Source organism: Lontra canadensis, unplaced genomic scaffold (genome assembly GCF_010015895.1).
Source record: "Lontra canadensis isolate GAN:19392208 unplaced genomic scaffold, GSC_riverotter_1.0 scaffold3, whole genome shotgun sequence".
NCBI classification, from domain to species: domain Eukaryota; kingdom Metazoa; phylum Chordata; class Mammalia; order Carnivora; family Mustelidae; genus Lontra; species Lontra canadensis.
Genome location: NW_022630997.1, coordinates 27,048,002 through 27,067,612, shown reverse-complemented (window position 1 = coordinate 27,067,612; position 19,611 = coordinate 27,048,002). Strand labels below are relative to the sequence as shown.

The 19,611-nt window shown below is 44.1% G+C and overlaps 1 long non-coding RNA gene across 1 annotated transcript; it reads left to right on the top strand.

Moving 5' to 3' along the window:
• Window positions 1–355: 355 nt before the first annotated feature.
• LOC116854870 lies at window positions 356–19,073 on the top strand. The gene is made up of 3 exons (XR_004380234.1): window positions 356–481; window positions 2,833–2,957; window positions 16,849–19,073. It is a non-coding gene; the product is annotated as an uncharacterized LOC116854870 (long non-coding RNA).
• The last annotated feature ends 538 nt before the right edge of the window (window positions 19,074–19,611 follow it).

Genomic DNA, 19,611 nt, shown 5'->3' with positions numbered 1-19,611 from the left:
CACTGGATGGAAACTTGCTGCTTTCTTTCTTTCTTTTTTAAAAGACGTATTAGAGAGAGAGAGAGAGAGAGCGCGCGTGGACAAGTGGGGGGAGGGGCAGAGAGTGAGAATCTCAAGCAGACTCCCTGCTGAGCATGGAACCCAAATGTGGGGCTCCCATGAGAACATGAGCTGAGCTGAAACTAAGAGTTGGACACTCAACCAAGTGAGCCACCAGGTACCCAGAGACTTGTTGCTTTCTTTCAGGATTGCCCCTGATGTTGCCCAGTGTCCATTCTGGCCCATCAGTTTCTCCTCTAGGGAAAAAGAGATTAGGTAACTTAATTCAAGAAGGAAAAAAAACTGGGCCTTGACTTAAAACAGAAACCCTCACGACTCAAGGGGAATTCTAGATTGCTTTCTTCTTTTCCTCATGCCTCTTCACTTCTCGCTTTACAGGAGGTCCAGGAGATGGGAGATCCCGTGTGCTACGGACGAGCAGGTGAGTTAAATCAAGACTTTGAGGCTATAGAGCTCCTCAGTTAAGAGGTTTGTGAAAAAGGACCAGGAGCTGGGTGAAGCAGGCATGGTACTCCGCTTCGGCACATTTAAGAGGCTGTCAAAAAATCCTGCAATCAAGCCAACGTGTTATTCTGGTGGTGGAGCAGTGGATTACCCTGTGCCTGACAAAGCAGAGCTCGTGAACCCGGCTGTCTTCTGCCATCTGACTGTGGTGCTGGGGCATTGGCCTGTTCTTTTCCGCCTGGCTTTTCATTTATGAAGTACACTGGGGAGATCTACGGAGCTCCTCATCTCTTTGGTGTCCTCGCTCTTCATTGGCTTTGGAGTCCTCTTCCAGATGCTCGGGGTTGACATCTACATATGAGCTCCCAAGCGTTCCAACCAGGCAGCTTCACTGAATCCCTGCTTTCGTAAATTAATTTTTTTTTTTACTATTGCTGGAAGTGTTCCACCTGCTGTTCACAATAAAGGCAGTTATGTGACCCCAAAAAACACCCCCCAAAACAGCCAAACCCTGTAATAAAGATAATATTTTAATGTAATCTTTTTAAAATTTATTTTATTTTATTTATTTACTTTTTAAAAATTTTATTTATTTATTTGACAGAAAGAGATACAGGGAGAGAGGGGACACAAGCAGGGGGAGTGGGAGAGGGAGAAGCAGGCTTCCTGCAGAGCGGGGAGCCTGATGCCTGATCGATCTCAGGACCCTGGAATCATGACCTGAGGCAAAAGCAGATGCTTAACAACTGAGCCACCCAGGCGCCCATCAGTTTCATCTTATAGAAAGAAAAGGTGGGAAGAAAGGAGGTGGGGGAGGAGGGAGGAAAGGAAAAAAAGGAGGAAGACAGGAAAGGAATGAATAAGAAAAGGAAAAGGAAACAATGGGTATATCAGATGAGTTTATTTCTATTCTTGGTCTTCTATTTATTATGTAAACAGTAAAGAGAAGTTCAGAGAAAAACCACCGCCTAAGATAAAATCTTGTGGAGGGATTAACTTTGTTTTTTCTTCTCTTTTCTGGTATCTGTTAAAACCACTAATTTATTTTATTTTTTAAAGATTTTATTTATTTATTTGACACAGTGAGAGAGATCACAAGTAGGCACAGAGGCAGGCAGAGGGGGAGCGGGAAACAGGCTCCCTGCTGCAGCAGAGAGCCGGACGTGGGGCCCGATCCCAGGACCCTGGGATAACGATGACCGGAGCTGAAGGCAGAGGCCTCAACCTACTGAGCCACCCACGCGCCCCTCCCCATATTTTTAAGTGAAATAAGATTGGGAAAACGCTGAAGCCACATCCAGCACAAGGCAGTGGAGTAGAGACGGATGGGATAGCTATGTCTGCACTTGTTTGGGAGTGATCGTGTCAGCCGAGCTAACTCTGAGAACAAAATCAGGATTTCAGTGAAACCTGTCCCTCTGTTCTGAATGTCTCCTTCCCAGTGTTATAGCATGAGGGTTTATTGAAAGAATATTTCCTGACATTAATATCTGAAAGAAGTTTGAGTGGTTGCCTCAGTCTCAAGAATAAGACAAGGAGAAATAACTCTCATGATTTATCATTGAAGAAGCAGAAGTCTAGAGACAAAAATACAAGTATCTGTCCCCAAAAAGTTAGTACATACCCCAATATACAGCATCAGTACACCTCAGTGGACTTCCGGCAAGTGTCTTTTTTTTTTTTTTTTAAGATTTTATTTATTTATTTGACAGCACAGGTAGGCAGAGCAGCAGGCAGGGAGAGGGAGAAGCAGGCTCCCCGCTGAGCAGAGAGCCCAATGTGGGGCTCGATCCCAAGACCCCGGGATCATGACCTGAGCTGAAGGCAAATGCTTAACCACCAAGCCCACCCAGGAGCCCCTCAAGTGTCTTTTTTTAAGGACTCATTTTTATCCTCTGAAAAACTGAGATGAAACTTCTGCAGCATTTCTTCCCGAGTTAAAGCACCCTGATTTGGAGTGGGCAGCCTTGTACCCATTGAAAAGGGTATCTCTTCCAGGTCCCCTAGCAGCTGGATTCCCTGTGTAGTCCCTGTGACTACCTTTCAGGCAATCTGTACAGATAAGACTGTGTGGTTTCTGAGCAATGTTCTTATTAGGGAGGGTGTGCACCCTTCTCCCTTTCTTTCTCTTTGCTGCTCAGGATGCATATATCATGGCGGGAGCCCCAGCAGCCGTTCTGGGCCCTTCTGCCCTAGGATGGCAGTGCAGAGAGCTAGGAGCCCACATCCCTATGGATAAACAGAGTGCTAACCGTGTTTATGCCATAGCTCCTTGGGATTTGTTTGGGGATAGAGTTAATCCTTCCTGATAATGCCTCTCTCTTCCAGTTGCTGTGTGGACATGCAAGGGAAATCTCCATGTCAGTCCATGTGGTGTACATCTGAGAGAAAATCTGAAAGGCCACAAATCTGAATGTCTAACATGACCAAAGCTCACCACAGGTAGATTTTAGGTGATTACCACTTTTTTTCTACTGCTTGACTTTTTTTGCTTTTATTAATTTTCCATAATCAACAAGTATCACATAACAAAAACTAAAACAGAATATAAAGAAAATGTTAAGGGGCATCAGCTGATAATTCTCAGAACCAGAAGTGTCCTTTTAGCTGCCATGAAAAAATGTTCAACTTCCTGAGTTATTAAGCGAAAACCCAAGTCCTGAGATTCTCTTTTGCAGTTCTCAAGATGCAGATTATCTTTACATAATAATACCCAGGATAATAGAAGACACTGTGAACCCATCTGTCACAAAGATATATAAAACCTCCCCAGCGAGGCACAGGACAGATGGGGATGGGAGATGTGGTGTAGGGGTGAGAGAGTTTGCTAAAGTTCCTGTGGCAAGAAAGAAATGGATACTGTTGAGTTTAAAAAACAAATATAAGTATCGATCTTAAGGACAACCATCATAAAAAAACAGAGTACATTGCTTTTTAAATTTTTAAGAATTATTATTATTATTATTATTATTATTATTATTATTATTTTGAGAGAGAGTGTGCATGTGCTGTGGGGTTGGGAGGGGCAGAGGGTGAGGGAGAGAGAGAGAGACTCTTAAGCAGGCTCCACACTCAGCACAGAGCCTGATGCGGGCTCTGAGATCATGACCTGAACTGAAATCAATAGTCAGAGGCTTAACTGACTGAGCCACCCAGGTGCCCCAGAGTGAAGTGCTTTTAAAGCACCAGGGAAATACTCCCCCAAATTTGATCTGTACAATGGACACATGAAAGAAAAGTAGAAAAAACCTCTTAGTAAACTAGATCTATAAGGGAACTTCCTTAATCTTGTAAAAGCTATAAACCCAAACCTGTTACTTCTACTTAATTTAAAACTTTAGGGGCACCTGGGTGGCTCAGTTGTTTGTTAAGTATCTGCTTTCGGCTCAGGTCATGATCCCAGGGTCCTGGGATCAAGCCCTCTCTGAGCAGCAGGAAGCCTGCTTCTTCCTCCCCACTCCCCCTGCTTGTGTTCCCTCTTTTGCAGTCTGTCTCTCTGTCAAATAAATAGATAAAATCTTAAAAAAAAATTATATATATATAAAAAAACTTTAGAAGCATTCCCTTTAAAACCAAACACAAAATATGATGTCCACATTATAATTCCATAGTTAGGGGTGCCTGGGTGGTCCAGTTGGTTAAGCTTCTGCCTTTGGCTTAGGTCACGATCCTAGAGTCCTGGGATTGGGCCAGTAAGGGGAAGTCTGCTTCTCCCTCTCCTTCTGCTTCTCCCCCACCCTCATGCTTGCTCTCGCTCTCTCTCTCTCTCTCACTCTGTCTCACTCAAATAAATATAATCGTGTAGGGGCGCCTGGGTGGCTCAGTGGGTTAAAGCCTCTGCCTTCGGCTCAGGTCATGATCCCAGGGTCCTGGAATCGAACCCCGCATTGGGCTCTCTGCTCAGCAGGGAGCCTGCTTCCTCCTCTCTCTCTGCCTGCTTGTCTGCCTGCTTGTGATCTCTGTCTGTCAAATAAATGAATAAAATCTTTTAAAAAAATATATATATAATCGTGCAAAAAATAACTCCATAGTTAAACATAGCTCCAGAGTCTGGCAAAACGCTAGGATAAGAAAGGGAGGAGAGGGGAGAGGATAGGTAGGTAGGTAGGTAATTAGATACCTAGATAGATAGGAATGAATGTGAGGAAAGAATATAAAGAGGGGGAATAACACTGACATGATCTGCAGGCAACATGGTCATCTGTTGAGGTGACCATCCACTATATAGAACAGGTCTGTGTTTTGTCCTAGAGCCTCACGAAACTCCTTCATCTGGGTGTCTTCTCCTTATACCCAGGTTGTCTCTGGGGAAGGAGGTAGGAAATACCCAGACAACGGTAGTTCCAACAGTAAGAGTGTCTTTGTTCCCACTTCCAGCATCCCAGGGGTAGCATGAGAGACAGAAAGATTTGGGATTACCACAGCTTCAAAAGACAGCTTTTCTGTTTTTACTGTGTTAATACCTTTTGTATCAGTACAAAAATATTATGTATGTGTGTTGCTTGCTCTCTCTCTCTCCCCATACACACCCACACCACCTCCCGAACACACACACACACACCCGTACCTTGACCAAAGCAGTGCAAATCAGAATCAGAAAAGTATTCACTAAGTGACATTTCATGTTGTGGGCCATAAGCTGTCTTTTAGGTTTTACACGAGGAAGATAGGTAATTGTATAATTGCATGCCCATCCCAGAGGAAGAAAAATCAAGTGTATGTATTTCACAAGAAAGAAAGCCAAAAGCCAACAGCAGCCAAAGGAAATTCTGATTTACCTTCTTTGGCATCAACTCCAGGATATGTTTTGATTGAAAATCCGGGGACCAATACATGATCCCTGTGATTGTTTCCAGGAACAGAGCCCAGAGAAAGTGAAGGCATTTTTTGTTCAACCCTGGTTAAATGTTGACCTCCTTAGGAGTGTATTTCCTTTGGTGGGCATTCCTTACTTTTCCAGGATGAATTAGAGATAAGTTGATGGGACATGGCAAGCTAAGCACTTAGCCCTGTGCCTCACAGGCTGAGATTTCAATTCTACAAAATCAGAATGCGTAGATGGCCATGTGCTCACAGGGCCAGCCCCTCCAGACTCAAGGATGAGAAACCAGGATGGTGTCAGGATGGTCACATGGGCTGCACTGGTGTGGGTGGAGGGGACTTCAGTATTTCATTCCATCTACATGGGGGGCCAGTAGGACATGTGAATGACTCTTCTGTTGTCAGGAAACATACGTAAGAAAGAAGACATGTCCTTATTAACAAGCTAATTTATGATATAAGCCAAATCATTTGAGTAAATAAATAAAAGGTTAATCTGGGGGTACCTGCATGGCTCAGTTGGTTAAGTGTCTCCCTTTGGTTCAGATCACGATCCTAGGGTCCTTGGATAGAACCCCGCATCAGGCTTCTTGCTAAGTGGGGAGCCTTCTCCTTCCTGTCCCTCTGCCTGCCACTCCCCCTGCTTGTGCTCTGTCAAAAAAAATAAATAAATAAAATTCTTAAAAAAAAAAATCTGTCAGACCAAATACAGATTGATATGCACAGTTGCTAAAGAATTATTAAATAAGGGCACCTGGGTGGCTCAGTGGGTTAAGCCACTGCCTTCAGCTCTGGTCATGATGTCAGGGTCCTGGGATCGAGTCCCTCATCAGGTTCTCTGCTTGGCAGGGATCCTACTTCCCCCTCTCTCTCTCTGCCTGCCTCTCCATCTACTTGTGATCTCTCTCTGTCAAATAAATAAATAAAATCTTTAAAAAAAAAGAATTATTAAATAAGTGGAAAGTTTCATATAAAAAGGAAAAAGAATTTGGAATATCAGTATTTTTTAACTCTTAAGCGAGCTCAATTGAAAAATAATAGAATAAGAGTTAAGTGGAAAGTAAAATTTCACTTTCTTTTCTTTCTTGTTTTCTTTTTTTAAAGATTCCATTTATTGGGGCACCTGGGTGGCTCAGTTGTTAAGCATCTGCCTTCAGCATAGGGTCCTGGGATTGAGCTCCCTGCTCCACCGGGAGCCTGCTTCTCCCTCTCCGTGTTCTCTCTCTCACTGTGTCTCTCCTTGTCAAAAAATAAATAAAATCTTAAAAAAAAATAAAGATTCCATTTATTCACTTGGTAGAGAATGAGTAAGTGGGAGAGCACACACAGGGGGAGCAGCAGAGGGAGAGGGAGAAGCAGTCTCCCCACTGAGCAGGGATCCTTATGTGGGGCTTGATCCCAAGACCCTGGGATCATGACCTGAGCTGCAGATAGATGCTTAACCCACTGAGCCAACCAAGTGTCCTGAAAGTAGGGTTTCTATGTCAAATCTGTCCAACATGGCCCTATTCAAATCACCTGGAGGTATTATTTTTAAAGTTTTTTTTTTTTTTTTAAGAGTTATTTGCGAGAGAGAGAGAGCATGCATGTGCATGTGTGCACACACTTGCCGGGAGAGGCAGAGGGAGAGGGAGAATCTGTAGTAGACTCCTTGCTGAGCTCAGAGTTCTACTGGGGGTTCGATCTCATGACCCTGAGATCATGACCTAAACCAAAATCAAGAGTTAGACGCTTAACCAACTTAGCCACCCAGGTGCCCCTAGAGATTTTATTTTTAAGTAATATCTACACCTAACATGGGGCTTGAACCTACAACCCCAAGATCAAGAGTCATGTGCTCTGCTGACTGAGCCAGCCAGGCGCCCCTAGAGGGATTTTATTTTTTTTTAAGATGTATTTATTTATTTATTTATTTGACAGAGAAAGAGATCACAAGCAGGCAGAGAGGAAGGCAGAGAGAGAGGAGGAAGCAGGCTCCCTGCTGAGCAGAGAGCCCAACTCGGGGCTCGATCCCAGGACCCTGAGACCATGACCTGAGCTGAAGGCAGAGGCTTAACCCACTGAGCTACCCAGGCGCCCCCCTAGAGGGATTTTTAAACATATAGATGCTTAAGGCCTCATGCGGAATACCAGTGCAGGGGCCCTGGGACTGGGCTGGGAAATGGACAGTTTTAAGAACCTTGAAGTTTTATATTGAATCGACAGTGACACTAAGTCAGCATTTCATTTTCTTTCCAAAATCAGATAAAAACAGTTATGATCTTCAGATAAACTAGACGGAGCTGAAATGTTGAACCACCAAGTGAGAGAGGGACCATCAACAGCCCAAGGAGGGAGGGCTAAGAACGGGCCGCAGGAGGAGCACACATCCTTTCTCGCAAGATCGGGTTGGGGTGCAGCCGCCTTCTTTGCAGCTGCAGAGAATAAGGAATCTCACATCTAAGCCATATAGACAGAAAAGAGTCAGTTTGGTGGAGAAAAGGGGGGCTCTCCCCAAGTCTGTTCACTGTTGGTGAGAACTGACAAACCCATGAAAGACATGAAAGGCACAGAATAGTGGGTCATCTCTGGGGGCTGCAGTATCCACATGGTAGCCACTTGGGAAACCAGCTTCCTGCTATCTAGCAGGGCTGACTTTAGGCATGTCCTGAGTCCCAGCCATTCATGCCCAAGGGAGCAGACCCCAGGGGGCCTCTGGGGTAGGAGCCCCAGGGATTAGGCAGCTTTGTTGTTCTAGTCTAGATAGATAACATCATAGAGCCTGGGGAAGACACCAAGGTCCTTCCACAGAAGAATAGAGAAATTGTGTACAGTCCTTAAAGTGGAATGCTGCCCAGCAGGGACAATGACTAACAAATGTCACCACTTCCTCCAACTTGGAGCAAGCTCTCAAATAAAATGTTGATTAGGAAAAGCAAATCGCAAAAGAAAATATACAGCATAAAACCACTTCTTTAAAAGTGCAAGTGTATGTGAAACTTAAATTGAATTAGACTTAAATTAAGAAAAGACATTCACTATCTAGGAAGAATACTAGGTGATTAGTATGCACACATTTGGGGACATGGTTGCCCTGCAAGGGAGCACTAAAGGATCCCAAAGATGGTGATAACACCCAATTCTGTAGCCTGAGAGCCAGGTACATGGGTCTTTGTTCTATTTTCTTCTTTATCCTAGATATTTTATATTTCATATATTCTCTCATGTGTCAGATCTTTCATTTTTTAAGATGGAAAAAGATATCACATATTAAAACCTTGACTAGCCCTGGGTCCTCCTTCACATGAAATGAACCTTCTACAAAGAGCTGGCTCAGAAAACACCTCCAAGGAGATGAATTACCAAAAAAGAATCACAAAAGGATCTCTGCAGAGACATTATGAGGAAAAGGGAAGGAAAAGGAAAACAAGAATGCTGCAAGGTCAACAAAAATGGAGACTAACACTTTGGACTGACATGACCGGTTTGGGGAGGGGGATGATTTCAAATACTTTGACAAAATGGAGTGTGGAAATGCAATGGATCTCTGGCTAGAGGTCAGGGGGGAACCAGAATGTTCCCCAGAACTGAAGCTCTGACATGGGAGATTTTCTTAGGGATCTCCCCAGTCTCTCATCTCATCTGTCATTGTAGTTGAACCATTTAAGCCGTTTCAAGTGGTGCCTATTTTTAACTCACTCAACCCCTGTTGGGAGGTCTTCCTTTGTGCTAGGTGCTGTACCTGCTCTGGAGGGTTTGGAGTCTGGAGGTAGAGGTGATGATTACATGGTGCTGTGGGAGGCGGCATGCAGGGTTCCTCCAGCAGAGGGTCTAACCAGTCCAGGGAAACTGGGAAACTTGTCAGAGGAAATAGCATTCCAGGTGGAGCCTGAAGGATGAATGAGAATCAGCCATGGTAGATGAAGGGTGGAGGTTGGGAAGAATGCTCCAGATGGGAACAAAAATGCAAAGGCCTGGGGTGCCTGGGTGGCTCAGTGGGTTAAGCCTCTGCCTTGGGCTCGGGTCATGATCTCGGGTTCCTGGGATCCAGCCCCACATTGGGCTCTCTGCTCACTGGGGGGCCTGCTTTCCCCTCTGACTATCTGCCTGCCTCTCTGCCTGCTTGTGATCTGTCAAATGGACAAATAAAATCTTAAAAAAAATCTATTAAAAACAATGCAAAGGCCTGAAGGAGACAGAGGGTGTGGAATTCTAAAGGTGGGGCTTGAGCTATAGGCCAAGCCCAAACAGGTATGCCTTGCAGGCCATCTTAGAGAATGTGATGCTATCTTACAGGAATTGGACAACACTGACTGTTTTAAGCAAAGGAGTTACATGATGAGATTGGTTTATTTTAGAAAATTCACTCTTCCCCATTATATCAGTTTTTGCCCCATTGAGACCTTTAATATACTTACTATCCTACCTTTAATTATCCATCACCTTCCTCACTTACTTCCCTACTAGATCAGATTCCAAGGGTCATCATCATAAACGCTCCCTCAGATCAACTTTCCCTTCTCTTGCTCTACTCTCATTGCTGGACCACCTGGCTGCACCCCACAGTTCAGCCTCTAACACTCTGGGGTAAGAACAAAGTGTTGGCTGGATTGTATTACTTCAGGAGGCTTTAGGGGAGAATCTGTTTCCTTACCTTTTCCAGCTTCTTGGCTCTGCCCACATTCCTTGTCTTGTAACCCTGCATCCCTCCAGCCCCTGCCTCTGTCCTGAGATCTCCTCTGATTCTCCTGTCCTCCTCTTTCCCTTGTGATTACATGGGGGCCATTTAGATAATTCAGGATAATCTCCCCATCTTAAGATCCTTAAACACACCCACAAAGTCCTTTCTTCTACGTAAAGTCCCACTCCCAGTTTCCAGTGATTAGGATGTGGATGAACCATTATTCTGCCCACACACCATCTTCTAGGACAATATATCATATTGACGTATCTTCACTCCTCTCACTTTCCTAGCCCTGTCTCCCCACCCTATTGTGACTTTTCTTTGGAGAAATAGTCTCCATTAGACCAGAACTGCCTTGTCATCCCATCGTCAAAATCACCCCCACCCTGCATCTGGACTCACACTCAGCTGGGCCTCCTGTCATCCAGGATGCTTTGTCCCTGCTCCCATTTACAGGCAAGACATTCACCCTTGCTCTGGCTCTTCTCAGCAGACAGTTCTCCATGGTGTCTCATATTTCTGCACACTTAGCTAGGCACTGACCTTTGTTCTGGATGATCTTCACTTAGCTAACAGCCTTGGAAGATAGATATGCTGTCTACCCCTGAAGCAACGGGCAGGCATGTGTCTTTTACCAGCATTCATGAAACTTGGCAGGCTAACTTTGTTAGCTTGCGTATGGGGTAAAATCTCAGTCCCTTCAGTTCTCAGCAGAATCCATCTCCTCTAGCTTCTCAAGGTCTTCACACCTTACTTGCTTTTCTGGATCATCCATTGTTCCCTTTCTAATGGCTCACTGTCATCAGCGAATACTCGTGCTCCAGCATATCTCAAGACCAAAACGAAACTAAAAACCACTCTTGTTTGACACCTGCTTGCCTTCCCACTACAAATCCATTTCTCTGTTCTCTTTATCAGCAAAAATTCATACTATCATTATCTCTCACAGTGCTGCCCAGTAGAACTTTCTGGGTTGGTGGAAATGTTCTGTCTCTGCATTGTCTAATTTGGCCGCCACTAGCCTCATGTAGCTGTTGAGCCATTGAATGTGGCTAGTGTAACTGAGGAGTGGATTTTTAATTTAATTTAATTTCAATTAAATTTAAATAGCCACGTGTGTTTAATGGCCACCATATTGGAGAGACAGATCTCTAGTGACTCCATTTCTGTCCTTTTCTTATCTGAATTCTCAGCCATACTTGATCTGATTGACTGACCTGTTATTCTGAGGCATTTTGTTTCTGGCTTCCATGACTCAGCTCTTTTAATTCTGCTGTTCCACTCTCCAGCTCTCCTTGGTTGGCCTTCTCTGCTTGACCTGTAAGTGCCACAAAGATCTATCCTGTGTCTACACTCCTCTGCACTCCTGTAGTCCTGCATTCCTCTGTCTACACTTCTCTCCAAGTGACCTCACCCAGTTACCTAGTGTTAGATATTATTTACAGGCTGATGAGTCCCAAGTGTGTGTCTTTAGTCCTGTCCTCTTCTCTGGGCACTGAACACTCATATCCAATTGCCTACTTTACATATCCATGTGGGTGTTCAACAAGCATCTCAAACTTAATACATCCAAAATAGAACATTTCCCTACAACCTGTTCTTTCAGCTTTTCTATCCCAAGAAATGCACCCTCTCTACCCAATTGCTTAAGAGAAAAATGTGGGACCCTTTGCCCGGACTTACTGTCGATGCTGTGAGCTCTACCTCCAAAATATATTCATATTCGTGTCTTTAGTGTCTACTGCTAGTTCCTGACTTTAAGCCCCCAACCTTGCTCCTGATTTATGATAATAGCCTCACCACTGCTTTCTCTTGCCCCATTCTATATATAATGACTGCACAGCAGCAAGAAGGAGCTTCAAAAGTACAAATAACTTTTGGACATCTGGATGGCTCAATTGGTTAAGCATCTCTCTCTCTCTTTTTTTTTTTTTTAGATTTTAGCTATTTATTTGACAGAGATCACAAGTAGGCAGAGAAGCAGGCAGAGAGAGAGGAGGAAGCAGGCTCCCTGCTGAGCAGAGAGCCCGATGCGGGGCCCAATCCCAGGACCCTGGGATCATGACCAGAGCTGAAGGCAGAGGCTTTAATCCACTGAGCCACTCAGGTGCCCCAAGCATCTGACTCTTGATTTCGGATCAGGTCATGATCTCAGGGATGTGAGATCGAGCCCCTTGTTGAGCTCCACACTCAGAGCAGAGTCTGCTTGTCTCTCTTCCTCCGCTCTACCCGCTGCTTGCATGCTCTTTCTCTCTCTCTCTCAAATAATTTTTTAAAAATTACAAATAGATTTGAAGGTGTTTTTTAAAAAAAATCCTCTAGTGGCGTTCTCTTGCATGTAAAATATGAGATCAGTGAGACTGTGAGCCCACCTGGAAACCTCCCACTTCTGGGTCTTATGTGAGATTCTGCTCTATCCTCCTTGTTTCAACCACTTTGATTTAGATTTAATGTTACTTGAAGTCAAAAACATCCTAATTGATCCCAATGCTCATTAGAGAATGGCGTATTAGTAATTAAAAGTTAGAAATGAATGAAATAGCCCAAACCAGAGAACTGATTATGAAACTGTTATTATGCAATGGAATAATATACAGGAGAGAAAATATGATGTCAAAGGCATCTGCTTATTGACATTATGCTTATTGTGTAATGTCAAATTTAAAAAGCATATTTCAGTGGCATTTATATATGAATACACACAGACACAGACACACCCATTATAGTGAGTAATTTGTTTCAAGTGGACATCAACACACCCTATAAATGCATATGCACATTTTACAGTGGTTGTTACTGGGTTGTAGGAGTATAAGTTTTTGTTCTTTATGATTTTTGATATTTTTTTCAAATTTTAACAAAATAATTTTATAGTAAAAGGGCAATAAAAGGTATTTGACATGAAAAATAGTATTTTTAAGGTACAATTCGTTAAGCATATGGCCTTATTTATTTGTCCCAACTTTACTGAGATATAGTTGACATCCTCATGGTTGTTTAGCTTCTTCTTTTACTCACTTCCTTTACTTTCTCGCTTTGTCAAGGTGCTTTCAGGCCAGCTTGAAGTGTCCTGTAGTAGAATTGCCTTTAGAAATGTTCTCAGAGCCCGTGGGAAGAAAGATGTCTGTAGCGGACGCCCAGACTGAATGAAGCATGGAGGGGGTAGGTCCTGATTGCCCTTTCCAGGCAGTAGACAGGCGGTGACTTCCTAGTCCTACCCTCCCACTCATGGCAGGAGGCCTGCGCCAGCCGCCCATACTCAGCCACCCTGCAGGGGCCCTTCCTGGGGCCCCCAGACAAGTCCCATCTGCCATCATAGTGCCAGATGTAGCCACAAGAGGGCGAGCAGCATCCAGCTGATGTTTTGAATTGCTCTCTTGACACCGGAACAAACATAACCTGGCTTCCGTTTCATAATGCCAGCCTGTTTAGCCGAGTTTCTACACCATTGCGGTATGGTAAATCCCCATTTACTAGCATTAAAAAAAAAATTCCTCTGTTCTTCAGGGACATAATAAGGAGTATTTCATCCTGATACAGCTTTGCAGTGTGTGTTTGTGGGGAGGCCCAGACCCTGAGCCTGCCTGATGCAGGACTCCCAGGACACCGGGCCACCGCAGAGGGAAACCTGTGTGCACCTCAACAAATAGAGGGGGTCCATGTTCATGGATTAGATGATGCAACATCATTACAGTGGTAATTCTCTCCAAAGTGTCTATAGATTCCATGCAATCTTTTTCAAAATCCCAGCAGGAATTTTCTGCCGAAATTGGCAAGCTTATCTCTGAGGGCAAAGATAGCCAAAAGAATTCTGAAAAAGAACAGAATTGGAGGACTTACATTTCCTGACTTCAAAATACTGTAAAGCTTCAGTAAAAAAAAAACAAACAAAAAACAGTGTGATACTGGCATGTGGACAGACCTATATATCAATGGAACAGACTTGAGAGGCCAGAAATAAACCCTTACGTTTATGGTTAATTGGTTTTCGACAAAAATGTCAAGGCAATTCAATGGAGGGAAAGGATAGTCATCTTAAGTGGTGCTGGGACAAAGTAGGTTAGTGGTTGCCTGGGGATGGTGTAGGAGTGGGGAAGGACTGCATATGGGGTGATAGAAATGTTCTAAACGTGGATTGTGGTGATGGTTGCTTAGCTCTATAAATTAACTAAAAATCATTGAATTCACACTTAAAATGGGTGAATTTTATAGGCAAGGGAGGGGAAGACACCTCAGCCCGGAAGCACGTGAGGTGAGATGTACCAGCATTGAGCAGAGTGAAGGGGTGGTGGGGTGAGGGTCTGCACTTGCTTTACCATCCCCCTTGCTGAGCCTTTCAAAGCCTCAGCCTCTTGTTTTTTATAGACTGGAATAACATTTGCAGTTGGTGCCCCTGTGAGGGCCCAGGCACAGGAAGGGCAGTGCCCTCCCCCATGGGATCTCACTAAGCCCTCAAGGCCAAGGAGGGAGCCCTGTCGAGGAACCTCCCTGTCTGACTTCAGAGTGCCCAGAGTCCAGAAGAATCTGGGGGGCAGTGCTATCCTGTAGGAGCACAGTGTGGCCCCGTGGACACTTAACTTTTCCAATGGCTGCATTTAAAAAATAAAGCAGGTACTTCTTGGGTACAATTCATTTTAATATTATATTTATTTTTATTTAATTAAAAAAAATTTTATTTTTGGGCGCCTTGGTGGCTCAGTTGGTTAAGCAACTGCCTTCCGCTCAGGTCATAATCCCAGAGTCCTGGGATCGAGTCCCGAATCAGGCTCCCAACTCCACAGGGAGTTTGCTTCTCCCTCTGATCTTCTCCCCTCTCATGCTCTCTCTCACTGTCTCTGTCTCAAGTAAATATATAAAATCTTAAAAAAAAAAAAGATTTTATTTTTAAGTAATCTCTACACCCATATGGGGCTTGAATTTACAACCCCAAGATCAAGAGTTGCATGATCTACCAACTGAGCCAGTCAGGTGCCCCAATACTCTAGTTTATTAACCACCTATACCCCAAATATTATCTGGCATATAATCAATATAATAATTATTCGCAAGATAGCTTATATCCTCTTTTTCTTACAAAGTCTTCCAAACATGCAGTGTATTTCACGCTCAGCGCACTGCCATTTGAACCAGCCATACTGCAAAAGCCCGTCAGCAGCTGGTGGCTCCTGATCACCTTAGTGGAGGGCGCAGGCCTGAGGCACCTGACGGACACAGGGCGAGATTCCATGTTATACCGTAAAAAATGCATGTGTGGCCATGTTTGGAAAATACTGCGTGGGGGTATAAATATTTGTTTCGTGGGCACCTGGGTGGCTCGGTTGGTTAAGCCTCTGACCCTTGATCTCAGCTCAGGTCTTGATCTCAGGGTCCTGAGCCTACATCTTAAAAAAAAAAAAAATGCTATAAGAGTTCCTAAATTAACTTGCAACCTAAATTACAATCTATTAAAAAAAAAATATGTAGCCCGGGGTGCCTGGGTGGCTCAGTGGGTTAAGCCTCTACCTTCGGCTCAGGTCATGATCTCAGGGTCCTGGGATCGAACCCCACATTGGGCTCTCTGCTCAGTGGGGAGCCTACCCCCCCACCTTTCTCTCTCTCCCTGCCTCTCTGCCTACTTGTGATCTCTGTCTGTCAAATAAATAAAATCTTTAAAAAAAAAATGTAGCCCATCCTGTACAGTACTTTCCATATTTTTCCAAAGTGCCTTCACACCACTCCCCTACTTTGAGGAGAGGCTGCACTATCCCCACCCCCACAGGCAGATTGCAGCCTTTTGGGTCCCACTCAGTCCCACCTCTAAGCTGGGTGGCCTTGGGCAAGTCTTCTAATCTCCTCAGGCTCAGTTACGTTGTTTTAAAAAATGTGGATGATCATGACATCCCTTTTGTGAAACCTTTATTTACTTTTTAAGAAGTTTCATTATTTATTTTTGAGGGAGAGAACAAGCGAGCAGGGGGGAGGGGCAGAGAGAGAAGCAGGCTCCCCACTGAGCAGGGAGCCTGATGTGGAGCTCAATCCCAGGACCCTGAGATCATGACCTGAGCTGAAGGCAGCCACTTCACCAACTGAGCCACGCAGGCGCCCATGAAACAAGTATTTATTGAGCTCAGCTCTAGGCCAGGCCTTGTTCTAGATGATTGGATGCAGTGGTAGAAAGCCGCGCCCTCACGGTGCTCACATTCCAGGCAGCTGCGCTGTCAGCCTCGGGAACTGTTGAGAAGATTTCTGTAAACCAATGCACGCACACAGCTTGGTCAGAAGGACAGCTGGGGAATACGGATAGTCATTGCCTTCATCACCATCATCATCATCGCTAACCTCTCTTCAGTGCTCTAGCCCCTACGACAGGCAGAATCTGTTCCCACAGACTACAACACATAAGAAGCCCTAAGACGGGGAACTCGAGCTTCAAATTAAGAGTGAATCTTTTGGGACAAAGAAAGAGAAGAACTGGCTGGAAGAAGAAAAAGAGCTTTTCAAGCACATCATCACTCGCATTATAATCACTTAAAAACAGTTAAGTCAACCATGAAATTAACAAGGAGCAGAAATCTGTGTTCCTTCCATTCAGATCTCCATGGCTGGGCTTCACATTTATTGAGATGAATGTCTCCCATGATCACTCTGTGTCGCCAAGGACAGTGTCCCTTCTTGGAGATAATATTCTCATTAATGCTAGACAAACAGCATGCAGGCTTCAGCAGCAATCCCAGGTCAAAGGATATCTGATCATGTGACAGTCTCCCTCCTCTGTAGAGGACAGGGCTGGAGGGAAGGAGACAGATCTTCTCCATGTGGCTCTGCCCTACATCCAGCCCACCCCACTCACCCTGACCAGTGCACCTGTGCTCTGCCTCCAGCCTCTGACCTCCCAGCCCATCCCACCAACCCTCCACCAGAGTGAAGCCAGAGTGACCTGCAGAGTTCCACAGGAAATCCCAGCGGTAACCAAGGTGAGCAGAAGGACACGTGATACTCAGGGAGATGGCACAGACAGGCAGGTGGGGTTCTAGAATCCAGTTAGACTGGTCAGGAAGAGTCATGGTTGTCTTTAGGAGGTGGGCAGGATGGCTCACAGGTAGGAATGGGGTGACTGACAGGAGGGGAATAGTATAACTCATAGGACAGGAATGGGGTGGCCCACACATGGATCAGCTTTGCTCTGTTGGGAGCAAAACCCTTAGCTCTGCAGAAGCCCATCTACATTTCCCCCTTGAGTCTGTCTTTAGGATCAAGGGAGGACTTGCCCCTCCTGCCTAACAGGGACCCTGTTTCACCATCCCTAGTTTCTCCCTCCATGATCCTGGGCTCTCAGAAAGTGGGCTCAGTGATCCAAGGCAAAAAAAGGCTTTTGCTCAGGGTATTTTCAGGATCCAAAGGACTGTGGGGGCCACTTCCCCTGATAGGGTTCAATTCCATGAAGCTTAGCAACATAGTCTTTCACCACCTACTAAGTCTAGAGTTCGCAGGCAGGATGAAGTCTAGAGTCCTAGGTCCAGGTACTACCACTAGGCTCCTTGGGCCCACTGGCAGAGAAATGAGGCTTCACAGTCTCACATGGTTTTCTTTCTGGAAATCACCCAGTTGCAGAGCTCCAGAGTTGGGAGGGCTTTTAGAGACTCTAGAGTTCATAAGTACACTTTCACACCTCAACACTTCAGAAATCAGGATCTGCCTCTCCACCGGCAGCCCTAACTTTCTGTTGCCCAGGTGGCTGCCCCAAAATTAATATTGCTTCCTGCACCTGTCACCACTCCTCGCTTGACTGGAGGACTTCAGTCCCTCAATGGTTCCATTAACAAACCACTGAAGGACCATCTGACGACGAAGAAATGAGTCCTGGATGGTGTCTGAAACATTCTGGTGACACCTTCTGGTAAGATTGAGAAAGTACTAGCATCAAACCTTGCAGAATGGGGATCAGCGGCATGGGAGAGTATCCAGAAAGACATAGGGGGCTGCTGTATTGAGAAATGCCACATTATCCATTCTCCTGATGGCACAGAGGATGGTATCATGTGGAAAAACGTGGATGTTGATGACTAGAGTCAGAAAGTGAACCTGTACGCCTGTTCTTTGCGTCAAACGAAATCAAATCCTTTATATTTGCTTTTGATTATCTTCTAATTACACTAATAATACATGAACACATTCTGTTACTTAAAACAATGAAACCTACAGATGCCACAGAATTCCTCCTGCATGGCCACTCACTCCCTGATACCAAGCCTGAGGTCTTCCCTGAAGATGATGTTGTAACTAGTGTGTGTATCCCTGCTGACAGGTTTTTTTTTCTTAATTTGCTTTTGCATAATTTGGATTTCATCTGTAAGTTAACGTAAATGGTTAACATAAATGGTATCTTATGTAGTCATGCTTTTGCAATATGCTTTTTCCACTTAATAACAGAATCTTGGGAGAACTTCTTATATTAATGGATATAGGACAACTTCACTTCCAAACTGTTGAATAGGGACAATTTATTTACATATTTCCATGTTGAGAGATATTTGGGTTACTTTATTTTATATATTTGCATTGCTGTTATAAATGATGCTCAATAAACATTCTCGTATAGCCTGTTTATGCGTATGTGAGGGAAGTGGAGTTTTTTGGTCTTAGGGATTGTACCTTTCCTTTTTAGAAGCTATGGCCCAATTGGCCTCCAAAGTTGCTGTACCTCTTTGCACTCCCATCAGCCTTAAGTAGCATCAGTATTGACAGTTTTTCCCCAAGTTGATGAGTGAAAAATATATCTCGATTCTTGAGGTTGCACATTTTTTTTTTCATGTCACTTGGCTATTTCTAGTTCTTCTTCTTTGACCTACTTGTTCACTCCTCACACCCTTGCATCGCTGAATTTTCCTTACTGATGTCACGGGGCGGTCCTGACTATTTAATACTCTTGCCTGTGATGGATGTGGTGTGTGTTGTCTTCATGCTGTAACTTGTCTTTTACATTTGCATCTAGTGTCTTTTATGGTAGAGAAAGATTTTGTTTTAAATTTGATGTAGCCAACATTTATTTATCATTTATATTACAGATTTTGTAATCTGTGTCTTAAGAATGACTTTCCAACCAACCTCTCTCTCTCTCTCTCTTTCTCTCTCTCTCTCTCTCTCTCATATTCTATAACATTTTCTTTACTTACAAATGTATTTAAAAATATTTCCTTCAGGGGCACCTGGATAGCTCAGTCAGTTGGGTGTCTGACCCTTGTTTTAGCTCCAGTCATGGGCTTGAGTTTTGCATCTGGCTTGTGCTGTGTGTAGGGCCTGCTTGAGATTCTCTCTCTGCACAGCTCCCCCAATATCACTCTATATATTTCTTTTAAATGACTCTTATAATTTTGTTGGGATAAATCATCTGGGTTTGTTTGAGTATGGGGAGGAAGCTACCCAACATCATTGTGTTATGAATGGATAGTCATTCCAGTAACATTTTTTGAATCTATATTTTTACATTCTTAGTTTATATAGTAAATTCCTAAATGCATGAGTCAGTTTCAGGACACTGTCCTCTTTCAAAGTGAATATCTATTCTATATGTTTATTCTTACATATTATTTCAATTATAGCAGTTTATTACATATTTATATATAACATGGAGAATTTTTACCTCA